This window comes from Loxodonta africana, chromosome 8, assembly GCF_030014295.1.
Source record: "Loxodonta africana isolate mLoxAfr1 chromosome 8, mLoxAfr1.hap2, whole genome shotgun sequence".
Lineage (NCBI taxonomy): Eukaryota > Metazoa > Chordata > Mammalia > Proboscidea > Elephantidae > Loxodonta > Loxodonta africana.
Genome location: NC_087349.1, coordinates 133003981 through 133017647, shown reverse-complemented (window position 1 = coordinate 133017647; position 13667 = coordinate 133003981). Strand labels below are relative to the sequence as shown.

The following is a 13667-nucleotide window of genomic DNA, read 5'->3' as shown; positions in this document are numbered from 1 at the left end:
TTTGCAGTTATATGTCACAAATTGACCGAAAACTGAAAGAAATGCAATAAAACATTTTAGAATGGAAAATGGAGTGAAGGCTGAGAGAGGGAAGGAAAATGGAGTGAAGGCTGAGAGAGGGAATTTAAGTTTCTTATCTTCTGGTAACTCGATTATTTTGTATGACAGATGGACTTACACATATTTGTGATAAATAAAAACAAAAATAACATCAATATGGGTACTAAAGGCAGCGACATAGCTGATCACTTGTGTCCAGATATGAGTTCATGCATTTAAAAAAATTTTGTTTTCACTTTCCACCAAGTGTAAAGTTCTACACAGTCTATTGAGGGAAGAAACCCAACAACAAATTATTCCACAGTTGATGACACGGGTCTCATAACAGGAAATCCTGTTGGGTAAGCCAACTCTCCAACCACAGACCTAAATTTTTGCACTACAAAGCTTGCACATCCATAATAACAGCATCTTCCATGAAATGATCGTCCCCCTCAGGAATCCTCACCAATACAGTTAACTCTCATTCTAATTAGTCAATCGTAACTTCTTATAAAAATGCAGGACAAACACAAGACTCATTTAAACCCATGTGTGCCAATGGAGAAAAGACTGTAACTCAGTAAATGCATAGGAAACCTGAGCAATAGCAATATTTGAACAGAAATGTGCTTCTTGTTGGACAAGAGACCCACCTCATCCAGCCTTTCTTACTGTATGAGAAAGTGCTGTCAACCTCACTCTCAGCCTTCACTTTCCCAGCATTTTAAAGAATGGACACCAGAAATTAGGGAAAGTACGTTACTATTAGGTAAGTGGATTTCTCCCAAGCCTATAAACATCTACTATAAATTTCCCCACTCACATTATCTCTTTAAATGTCTAAATAAGTACATCCATTTTACCTGATTATATTCACTGCCTTTTAGGAAAATAAGCTGTTATTATATTTTAATTTTGGTTCTTAGACCCATGGCAGCTACGTGCTCTTTAAGAACAATTGTTGGGCAGAATAGAATGTGCAGATACTTCTAGGATTCTATTCAATCTTTAAAGAGCCCATGCACGATCTGCTTAATGTGAAAACTTGGTAAAAACGTCGGTGATCCCATTCTAACCCATTATATGCGCAAGACATATTTCACTGCCCTAGGCAACCAGAAGGTAAATTATTCTAGCCTGCTCTTAAACTCTATGTTATTATAATTTACTGTGCATTAGTTTAAAATTATAGTTTGTAAGATGTAACTCCCTGAGGCTACTCTAATGACCTTAAAATGGCCCTCAGGACACAGTAGAATCAATTAGAGAACCAACAAAAGTGGCAGGTTCTGAGGATGTAAGTGAATGAAGTAAATGTCACTTTTCTTAAGTTTCTGCAGACAAAAATCAGCATGCCTCAGAAAAGAGCCAACATAAAAGAATTCTTGCTCATGGGATTTCCTGATGACTGGATGCTACAGAAACTGTATGCAGCCCTCTTCTTCCTCATTTACCTGACAGCACTGATGGGGAACCTCGTCATTGTTACCCTCACCATCTACCGGCATCTCCAAGCCCCCATGTACTTCTTCTTGAAAAATTTGTCCTTAATTGACACATGCTATATCTCTGTCACTGTTCCCAAGTCCATCATGAACTCTCTGACTAACAGCCGTTCCATATCCTTCTAGGATGTGCCTCACAGATTTTTCTTGTTATTTTTTTCGGGGGCACAGAGTTTGCCCTCCTTACAGTCATGTCCTATGACCGCTATGCTGCCATCTGCCATCCTCTGCATTATGAGACCATTATGAATAGAGGTGCCTGTGTGCAGATAGTGGCTGCATCGTGGCTCAGTGGATGTGGCTATGGATCCATTCATGTAGCAGGTACATTCTCTGTCAATTTCTGTGGTCCCAACGTAGTTCATCAGTTTTTCTGTGATATTCCATCATTGCTTACACTTGCTTTTTCTGGGGAGCATATTTTAGAATATGCATTTATCATTGCTAGCTGTTGTTTTGCTTTTATATGTTTCGTTTTAATGGTTGTTTCCTATGTTTACATTTTCTCATCCGTCTTAAGGATTCCATCCACTCAAGGAAGGTACAAAACTGTGTCCACCTGCATGCCCCACCTAATTGTGGTGACCTTGTTTCTCTCTTCTGGATTTATTGCATACTTAGGTTCAGCCTCGGAATCCCCATCATCAGTGAACCTCCTTATGTCTGTGTTATACTCCTTGTTACCTCCTACTCTGAATCCTGTCATTTATAGTTTGAGAAACAGGAACATGAAGGTGGCCCTTAGTAAAATCTTTGGTGGCGAAATGGCCTCAAAGATGTAAATGTCTAAAATATCATTTTAATTTTTATTAATGTGTATCAGATTATTCGGTTTACAGGAATCTGCTTAAGGAAGGCTGGTGGTGCAATGGTTAAGCTCTTGGCTGCTAACCAAAAGTGACTTAGAGGGTCACTATGGGTCAGAATTGACTCAACAGGCATACAACAATATTTAAAAAAAAAAAAAAAACTTAGACATCTATTATCTCATTTTTTTCTGCCGCATAGAATGACACATTTTATAGCATTAGATGGGTCTTGATGTGAAAAGTGTCTTGGCAACTTCTAACTCACTGGAAATCTTCCAAGCATTAAGTTCTCATCAACAAGAGCCAGGTTTGGGGTAATATTGTTCATTTCAGATTCATCTTTACCAATACCATTTGCTTTCCTAGTTGGGACAATTTTATGATAGTTTAAAATTTTACATATTTTAAAACAGTAGCCCGTTTCATTCTTTGAGTAGTTAAAATGAAGGTGAGTAGTTTCAAATTCGTTGCTTTTTTTTCTGTTTGTTTGTATTGACAAGGACATTATTTACGAACTCAGACTTTTATAGTAAATGTTAATCTTCCAATTGTGGCTTTGCAAATATTAAAAAAAATTTTTTTTTTCTTTTACACTCTGAATATTCTTTAAGAGAATTTGTAAACAGAGTCTATTGATAATGGATGTCATTGGTCAATCAAGTAAAGATAATTTTAAGACTAGTGATAGTGAATGGTCAAATTGCATAACTCTCATTACATAGTCCAATCTGAGAAAGAATATGTAATGGTAAAACATACGGGAGTAGCATAAGTTATGAGAAACTACAATTCTTTCATGTCCACACTTTGTATTCTTAAATTTTAAACTTTAGAAATATGTATTTATAAGTTGAAATAAATCTACTTGTTTTTATGTTGTGAGTTGCTGTTGAGTCTATTTGAACTCATAACGACCCTATGTACAACATAAACACTGCCCCATCCTGCACCATCCTCACAATCGTTGCTGTATTTGAGCCCATTGTTGCAGTCACTGTGTCAGTCCATCTCATTGAGGGTCTTCCACTTTTTCTCTGACCCTCTATTTCACCAAGCATGATCTCCTTCTTCAGGGACCAGTCCCCCTGATAACATGCCCAAAGTATGTGATACAAAGTCTTTCCATCCTGACTTCCAAGGAGCACTCTGGCTGCACTTCTTCCAAGACAGGTTTGTTTGTTCTGGCAGTCTATAGTGTATTCAATATTCTTTGCCAACAGCATAATTCAAATGTGTCGATTCTTTTTTGGTCTTATTTATTCATTGTCCAGCTTTCCCATGAATATGAAGTGCTTGAAAATACCATGGTTCGGGTCAAGGGAACTTTAGTCCTCAACTTTACTTTTTCACACTTTAAAAAGGTCTTTTGCCTCAGATTTGCCCAATGCAATACATCGTTTGATTTCTTGGCTGTTGCTTCTGTGGATGTTGATTGTGAATCCAATAAAATGAAATGCTTAACAACGTCAGTATTTTCTCCCTTTACCATGATCTTGGTTATTGCGAAGATTTTTGTAAGGATTTTTGTTTTCTTTATGTTGAGGTGCAATGCACATTGAAGGCTGTAGTTTTTGACCTTCATCAGTAAGTGTTTCAAGTCCTCTTCACTTACGGCAAGCAAGGTTGTGTCATTTGTATATTGCAGGTTGCTAGCGAGTCTTCCTCCAGTCCTGATGCAAGTTCTTCTTCATAGAGTCTAACTTCTTGAATTACTTACTCAGCATACAGATTGAGAGGATGCAACCCTGACACACACCTTTCCTGACTTTAAACCGTGCACTATCCCCTTGTTCTGATTGACCAGTGCCTCTTGGTCTGTGTACAGGTTCTCCATGAGCACGATTAAGTGTTCTGGAATTTTAATTCTTCTCATCTTTATCCATAATTTGCTGTGATCCACAAAGTCGAATGCCTGAGTGTAGTCACTAAAGCAAGGGTAAACATCTTTCTGGTTTTCTCTGCCTTCAGCCAAGCGCGTGCACAAGTCTGTGTGTGTGTGTGTGTGTGTGCGCAAAGGAAACCTGCTGGTGCAGTGGTTAACTGCTCAGCCGCTAACTAACTGAAAGGTTGGCGGTTCAAACCCACCAACCACTCCTTGATGGCCTGCTTGCATAATGACTACAGCCTTGCAAATACTATGGGGCAGTTCTGCCCTATCCTATAAAGTTGCTATGAGTAGAAATTGACATGGCAACAATGGTGAATGGATATATATATATATATATATATATATATATATATATATATTACATTAAATATATGACTGCCTGTGTGGACAAACAGTTAAGTGTTTCAAGAATAACCAAAAGGTTGGCATTTCAAATACATCCAGCAACACCTCCAAAGAATGTCTTGGGGACCTGTTTCCAAAAGAGCACAGCCATTGAAAACCATATGGAGTGCAATTCTACTGTGACACACATTAGGTCACTATGCATCACAATCAATTCGGTGACAACTGGTGGTTTATGTATGCATATAAAATTGGTTTCTATACACTATACATTTATCAAGATGCTTTGCAATTTTGGCCAAGTTACTTGATTCGTCTTTCTTTTTGTATAATACGTATAATACATTAATTGGCTATTAAAATATTAATGTCCTTATATAGGTGATAAGGACATTAATATTTTAATAGCCAATTAATGCATTAAATAGCAAATTAATGTATTCCCACACAGTGCACTGAGTGACCCACAAAAGAATAAAAATAACCCATTGCTATAGAGTCGATTTCAACTCAGCAATTCCGTAGGACAGAGTCGAGCTGTCCCATAGGGTATCCAAGAAGTGGTTGGTGGATTCGAACTACCACTCTTTTGGTTAACATTCAAGTTCTTAACCATTACACCCCTAAGGACCACAATAAACTCAATGCCACAGCAGAAGTATTCTATATTCTTTTAAGACATCAGACATTATGACTATTCCTTTTTTTAAAATAATTTTTATTGTGCTTTAAGTGAAAGTTTACAAATCAAGTCAGTCTGTCACATATAAGCTTATATATACCTTACTACATACTCCCATTTACCCTCCCCCTAATGAGTTAGCCCGCTCCCTTCTTCCAGTCTCTCATTTCCTGACCCTTTTGCCAGTTTCTAACCCTCTCTACCCTCCCGTCTCCCCTCCAGACAGGAGATGCCAACACAGTCTCAAGTGTCCACCAGATACAAGTAGCTCACTCTTCACCAGCATCTCTCTCCAACCCATTGTCCAGTCCCTTCCATGTCTGATGAGTAGTCTTCCAGAATGGTTCCTGTCCTAGGCCAACAGAAGGTTTGGGGACCATGACCGCCGGGATTCTTCTAGTCTCAGTCAGACCATTAAGTCTGGTCTTTTTATGAGAATTTGGGGTCTGCATCCCCCTGTTCTCCTGCTCCTTCAGGAGTTCTCTGTTGTGTTCACTGTCAGGGCAGTCATCGGTTGTGGCCGGGCACCATCTAGTTCTTCTGGTCTCAGGATGATGTAAGTCTCTAGTTCATGTGGACCTTTCTTTCTCGGGCTCATAGTTATCGTGTGACCTTAGTGTTCTTCATTCTCCTTTGATCCAGGTGGGTTGAGACCAATTGATGCATCTTAGATGGCTGCTTGTTAGCATTTAAGAGCCCAGATGCCACACTTCAAAGTGGGATACAGAGTATTTCCATAGTAGAGTTTATTATCCCAATTGACTTAGAAGATCCCTAAAGCCATAGTCCCCAAACCCCCGCCCTTGCTCTGCTGACATTCGAAGCATTCAGTTAATCCCAGGAAATTCTTTGCTTTTGGTCCAGTCCATTTGAGCTGACCTTCCCTGTATTGTCCTTCCCTTCACCTAAAGTAGTTCTTATCTACTAACTAATCAGTAAATAACCCTCTTCCACCCTCTCTCCCTCTCCCTCTCGTAACCACAAAAGAATGTGTTCTTCTCAGTTTATACTATTTCTCAAGAACTTATAATAGTGGTCTTATACAGTATTTGCCCTTTCGCATCTGACTAATTTCATTCAGCATAATGCCTTCCAGGTTCCTCCATGTTATGAAATGTTTCACACATTTGTCACTGTTCTTTATCGATGCATAGTATTCCATTGTGTGAATATACCATAATTTGTTTAACCATTCTTCCGTTGATGGACACCTTGGTTGCTTCCAACTTTTTGCTATTGTAAACAGAGCTGCAATAAACATGGGTGTGCATGTATCTGTTCGTGTAAAGGCTCTTATTTCTCTAGGGTATATTCCGAGGAGTGGGATTTCTGGGTTGTATGGTAGTTCTATTTCTAACTTTTTAAGTAAACACCAGATAGGTTTCCAAAGTGTTTGTACAATTTTACATTCCCACCAGCAGTGTATAAGAGTTCCAATCTCTCCACAGCCTCTCCAACATTTATTATTTTGTGTTTTTTGGATTAATGCCAGCCTTGTTGGAGTGAGATGGAATCTCAATGCAGTTTTAATTTGCATTTCTGTAATGGCTAATGATCGAGAGCATTTTCTCATGTGTCTGTTAGCTGCCTGAATATCTTCTTTAGTGAAGTGCATGTTCATATCCTTTGCCCACTTTTTAATTGGGTTGTTTGTCTTTTTTGGTTGAGTTTTAACAGAATCATATAGATTTTAGAGATCAGGCACTGGTCGGAGATGTCATAGCTGAAAATTCCTTCCCAATCTGTAAGTGGTCTTTTTACTCTTTTGGTGAAGTCTTTAGATGAGCATAGGTGTTTGATTTTTAGGAGCTCCCAGTTATCTGGTCTCTCTTCGTCATTTTTGATAATGTTTTGTATTCTGTTTATGCCTTGTATTAGGGCTCCTAACATTGTCCCTATTTTTTCTTCCATGATCTTTATCATTTTAGTCTTTATGTTTAGGTCTTTGATCCACTTGGAGTTAGTTTTTGTGCATGGTGTGAGGTATGGGTCCTGTTTCATTTTTTTGCAAATGGATATCCAGTTATGCCAGCACCATTTGTTAAAAAGACTATCTTTTCCCCCAATTAACTGACACTGGGCCTTTGTCAAATATCAGCTGCTCATATGTGGATGGATTTCTATCTGAGTTCTCAATTCTGTTCCATTGGTCTATGTGCCTGTTGTTGTACCAGTACCAGGCTGTTTTGACTACTGTGGCTGTATAATATGTTCTAAAATCAGGTAGTGTGAGGTCTCCCACTTTCTTCTTCTTTTTCAGTAAAGATTTACTTATCCAGGGCTTCTTTCCCTTCCATCTGAAGTTGGTGATTTGTTTCTCCATCACTTTAAAAAATGTCATTGGAATTTGGATCGGAAGTGCATTGTATGTAGAGATGGCCTCTGGTAGATTAGCCATTTTTACTATGTTAAGTCTTCCTATCCATGAGAAAGGTATGTTTTTCCACTTATGTAGGTTCCTTTTAGTTTCTTATACTAGTACTTTGTAGTTTTCTTTGTATAGGTCTTTTACATCTTTGGTAAGATTTATTCCTAAGTATTTTATCTTCTTGAGGACTACTGTGAATGGTATTGATTTGGTGATTTCCTCTTCGATGTTCTTTTTCTTGATGTAGAGGAATCCAAGTGATTTTTGTATGTTTATCTTATAACCTGAAACTCTGCCAAACTGTTCTATTAGTTTCAGTAGTTTTCTGGAGGATTCCGTAGGGTTTTCTGTGTATAGAATCATGTCTCCTGCAAATAGAGATAATTTTACTTCTCCTTGCCAATCCAGATACCATTTATTTCTCTGTCTAGCCTGATTGCTCTGGCTAGGACCTCTCGCACAATGTTGAATAAGAGCGGTGATAAAGGGCATCCTTGTCTGGTTCCCGTTCTCAAGGGAAATGCTTTCAGGCTCTCTCCCTTTAGAATGATGTTGGCTGTTGCCTTTGTATAGATGTCTTTTATTATGTTGAGGAATTTTCCTTCTATTCCTATTTTGGTGAGAGTTTTTATCATCAATGGATGTTGGACTTTTTCAAATGCCTTTTCTGCATCAATTGATAAGATCATGTGGTTTTTGTCTTTTGTTTTATTTATATGGTGGATTACATTAATGGTTTTTCTTATATTAAACCAGCCTTGCATACCTGGTATAAATCCCACTTGGTCGTGGTGGATTATTTTTTTGATATGCTGTTGAATTCTATTGGCTAGAATTTTATTGAGGATTTTTGCATCTATGTTCATGAGGGATATAGGTCTGTAATTTTCTTTTTTTGTGATGTCTTTACCTGGTTTTGGTATCAGGGATATGGTGGCTTCATAGAATGAGTTAGATAGTATTCCATCATTGTCTATGCTTTGAAATACCTTGGTGTTAACTCTTCTCTGAAAGTTTGGTAGAACTCTGCAGTGTAGCCATCCAGGCCAGGGTTTTTTTGTTGTTGTTGTTGTTGGGAGTTTTTTGATTACCTGTTCAATCTCTTTTTTGTTATGGGTCTATTTAGTTGTTCTACTTCTGATTGTGTTAGTTTAGGTAGGTAGTGTTTTTCTAGGAATTCATCCATTTCTTCTAGGTTTGCAATTTTTCATAATACTCTGATATGATTCTTTTAATTTCAGTTGGGTCTGTTGTGATATGGCCCATCTTGTCTCTTATCTGGGTTATTTGTTTCCTTTCCTTTATTTCTTTAGTCAGTCTGGCCAATGGTTTATCAATTTCGTTAATTTTTTCAAAGAACCAGCTTTTGGCTTTGTTACTTCTTTCAATTGTTTTTCTGTTCTCTAGTTCAGCTCTAATTTTTATTTGTTTTCTTCTGGTGCCTTATGGATTCTTTCATTGCTTGCTTTCTATTTGTTCATGTTGTAGGGACAGTTCTCTGATTTTGCCTCTTTCTTCTTTATGTATGTGTGCATTTATCGATATAAATTGACCTCTGAGCACTGCTTTTGCTGCGTCCCAGAGGTCTTGATAGGAAGTGTTTTCATTCTCGTTGCATTCTATGAATTTCTTTATTCCCTCCTTAATGTCTTGTGTAACCCTGTCTTTTTTGAGCAGGGTATTGTTCAGTTTCCAAGTATTTGATTTCTGTTCCCTGATTTTTCTGTTATTGATTTCCACTTTTATGGCCTTGTGGTCTGAGAAGATGCTTTGTAATATTTCAATATTTTAGATTCTGCAAAGGTTTGTTTTATGACATAATATGTGAACTATTCTGGACAATGCTCCATGTGCACTAGGAGAAAAAGTATACTTTGCAGCTGTTGGGTGGAGTGTTCTGTATAAGTCTATGAGGTCAAGTTGGTTGATTCTAGCAATTAGGTCTTGTGTGTCTCTATTGAGCTTCTTACTGGAAGTCCTGTCCTTCTCCGAAAGTGGTGTGTTGAAGTCTCCTACTATAATTGTGGAGGTGTCTATCTCACTTTGCAGTTCTGTTAAAATTTGATTTATGTATCTTGCAGCCCTGTCATTGGGTGCATAAATATTTAATATGGTTATATCTTCCTGGTCAATTGTCTCTTTAATCACTCTGTAGTGTCCTTCTTTCTCCTTTGTGGTAGATTTAAGTTTAAAATCTATTTTGTCAGAAATTAATGTTGCTACTCCTGCCCTTTTTTGATTGATGTTTGCTTGATATATTCTTTTCCATCCTTTGAGTTTTAGTTTGTCTGTGTCTCTAAGTCTAAGGTGTGTCTCTTGTAGGCAGCATATAGACGGATCGCGTTTATTTATCCAGTCTGAGACTCTCTGTCTCTTTATTGGTGCATTTAGTCCATTTACATTCAGCGTAATTATACATAAGTATGTGTTCAGTGCTGTCATTTTGATGCCTTTTTGTGTGTGTTGCTGACAATTTCATTTTTCCACTTACTTTTTTGTGCTTAGATGTTTTTCTTTGTAAATTGTGTGTTCCCGATTTTCATAGTAGTTGAATTTGTTTGCTGAGTCACTATGTTTTTCTTGGTTTTTATTTTGAGTTATAGAATTGTTAGACCTCTTTGTGGTTACCTTAATATTTACCCCTATTTTTCTAAGTAAAAACCTATCTTGTGTCTTCCTATATCACCTTGTTTTCCTTTCCATACGGCAGTTGTATGCCTCCTGTATTTAGTCCCTCTTTTTGATTATTGTGATCTTTTACATGTTGACTTCAATGATTCCCTGTTTTGAGCGCTTTTTTCCTTTTAAAAATTAATCTTAATTTGTTTTTGTGATTTCCCTATTTGAGTTGATATCAGGATGTTCTGTTCTGTGACATTGCGTTGTGCTGATATCTGATATTACTGATTTTCTGACCAATTTCCTTTAGTATTTCTTGTAGCTTTGGTTTGGTTTTTGCAAATTCTCTAAGCTTGTGTTTATCTGTAAATGTTTTAATTTCAGCTTCATATCTGAGACAGAGTTTTGCTGGATATATGACCTTTGGCTGGCAGTTTTTCTCCTTCGGTGCTCTATGTATGTCATCCCATTGCCTTCTTGACTGCATGGTTTCTGCTGAGTAGTCTGAACTTATTCTTATTGATTCTCCTTTGTAGGAGACCTTTCTTTTATCCCTGGCTGCTTTTAAATTTTTCTGTTTGGTTTTGGCAAGTTTGATGATAATATGTCTTGGTGATTTTCTTTCTGGATCAGTCTTATACGGGGTTCGACAAGCATCTTGGATAGATATCCTTTCGTCTTTCATGATGTCAGGGAAGTTTTCTGCCAACAGATCTTCAACTATTCTCTCTGCATTTCCTGTTATCCCTCCCTGTTCTGGAACTCCAATCACACCCAAGTTATTCTTTTTGATAGAGTTCCACATGATTCTTAGGGTTTCTTCATTTTTTTTAATTCTTTTATCTGATTTTTCTTCAACTGTATTGGTGTCAATTGTCTTATCCTCCATCTCCCCCACTCTGCATTCCAGTTGCTCGAGTCTGCTCCTTTGACTTCCTATTGAGTTGTCTAATTCTGTAATTTTGCTGTTAATCTTTTGGATTTCTGAATGCTGTCTCTCTATGGATTTTTGCAGCTTATTAATTTTTCCACTATGTTCTTAAATAATCTTTTTGATTTCTTCAACTGCTTTATCATTGTGCACCTTGGCTTTTTCTGTAGATTGCCCTATTTCATTTCTGAGGTCATCCCTGATGTCTTGAAGCATTCTGTAAATTAGTCTTTTATATTCTGCATCTGGCAATTCCAGGATTGTGTCTTCATTTGGGAAAGATTTTGATTCTTTAATTTGGGGAGTTGTAGAAGCAATCATGGTCTGCTTCTTTATGTGGTTTGATATCGACTGCTGTCTCCAAGCCATCTATAAGATATTGTAATGATTTATTTTATATTTGCTCACTGAGACTTGTCTTGTTTTGTTTTCTTTCAATATACGTAGCTGGGCTACTAGATTGTGCTGTCTTGATTGTTGTAGCCTTTGAATTACTTATGTTGTATTACCAAGTGGTTTGGGCTGTTACCAGATATATAAGCCTAAGAATCCATTCACTATTCTTGAGTAGAATCTGATTTGGATCACCAAGTGTGTGGTGTAGACTGTCACCTATTCACTTAAAGGAGTAGTGGTGATAGTTGTGTGCACCAGATTCTAGTAGCAGCAGGGGGTCACACTCTGGGGTGGGGGGGACAGGATGCTGACAGGCTTCCCCCAAGTGCCAGTGAGGTAGGTGTGTCTCTATTCCTAAATCACTTTGGTGGGTGGGCTCTGCAGCTGTACCTTAGGCACCCAATGCATGTACCTCTAAAGATTGGTAGGTGTCACTCTCCTCAGATCCCTATGGCAGGAGGCTAGATGGTTTGTGTGGAGCTTCAGCCCTCAGTTCTCAGTTGTGGGTCAGTGAGGGCTCTGTTTAATAGGAAGAGATATCAGACCTGGAAAACTTGTCTTTCCTGTAATCCCCTAAAACAATTACAGTCAGATCCCTATCAGAATTGCCTTTGCGTTATAATAGCCACCTTGTTCCCTGTAGGGATGAAAGCCCAAGACTGTGGATCTCATATGCTTGGCTGGAGCTGGTTCTGTATTTTCAGTCCAATTTCAGGAACTCAGGGAAGGGTTTTTGGTCCCTGGGTATTTTGTAGCTGCTTCTCTCAGGCCAGGAGAATGGACTAGGAAAAGAAAAAAAAAAAAAAACCAAAAATAAACCGCAAAGCACTTCACTCTCTGGCTCAGGAAATTCCAACGTTAATGAAGCCACGTGGGAAGGGAGGGGAGGGATCAGATAGATAGGAGAGAGTAGCACCCAGGAATATAAAAATATATATATATATAGACAAAGTTAATTATCTTGCTTGGAGATGACTGTTTTATCCGAGATTCCTGAGGGGCGTGTAGCCTGTGTGCTCTGTCTGGTTGGAGATTGCCCCTGAGGGTTAGGCCCGTGTCCTGTGCTTGTGCTGTCTCAGAAGCCTGGGTCAGCTCCTTTGCTCCCAGTCCAAAGCCCAGTGCCAAGGTTCCCTGGCTGGGACGCCTCACTCCAGGATCCAAAACCAGTTGCTGCCTCCCGGTGACTTCTCCTCCTGTCAGCCACGTTGTTGCGCTGCCTGCATGCACTGGCTGGATTCTCCCGAGGTCACTACAGGGGGCTAGGGCTGCATCCCATGTTTCTGCCGTCTCAGGATGCCGTACTCAGCTCCCCTGTGCCCAGTCCAAAACCCGGCGCCAAGGTTTTCTGGCTGGGACTCTGGCTCCAGGCTCCGAAAACAGTCACTGCTTCCCCGTGGTTGCTTGTTCTCTCGTTAGCTGCGTCATTGTGCTGCCTGCTTGTGCTGGCTGAGTCTCTACGGATGTTACCCCAGGGGGCTAGGGGTTAGGGATGTGTCCCGTGCCTTCCCCGGCTCAGCAAGCCTCAATCAGCCCCACCACTCAGCACCAGGGAAGCACGAGGGCTCAAGGCTGTGGTGCCGGTCACCGGCTTCAGAGACAGTTGCTGTTTCAGGATGGAGATTTTCGCTCACCTGTCTCTCAAGTCAACTCTTTAGATCTGTGTTTGATGGTCAGGGTTCGTAGAATGTCATGTATGTGATCAGTTCACTTGTTTTTCCAAGCCTTTGTTGCAAGAAGGTTCTGAGGTAGCTTCTACCTAGTCAGCCATTTTGGCCCCACTTTTGGAGTTTTTTTTTTTTTTAATCTTGATTTATTTTTGTGATTTCCCTGTGTAGGTTGACTTCTGATTGCTCTGCCCAGTGTTCCAGTTTTGGGTTGATACCTGATATGATTGATTTTCTAATGAAAGAACTCCCTTTAGTATTTCTTTTAGTTTTGGTTTGGTTTTTATGAATCCCTAAAGGTCTGTTTATCTGGAAATGTCCTAATTTCACCTTCATATGTGAAAGACAATTTTGCTGGATATATCGTTCTCGGCTGGCAGTTTTTTTCCTTCAATGTTTTACATAAGTCATCCCATTG

At 38.9% G+C, this 13667-nt stretch overlaps 1 pseudogene; it reads left to right on the top strand.

Annotated features, from left to right (window-relative positions):
• The first annotated feature begins 1316 nt into the window (after positions 1-1316).
• Positions 1317-2420, top strand: LOC100666896 (olfactory receptor 14A16-like; annotated as a pseudogene).
• Positions 2421-13667: the final 11247 nt, after the last annotated feature.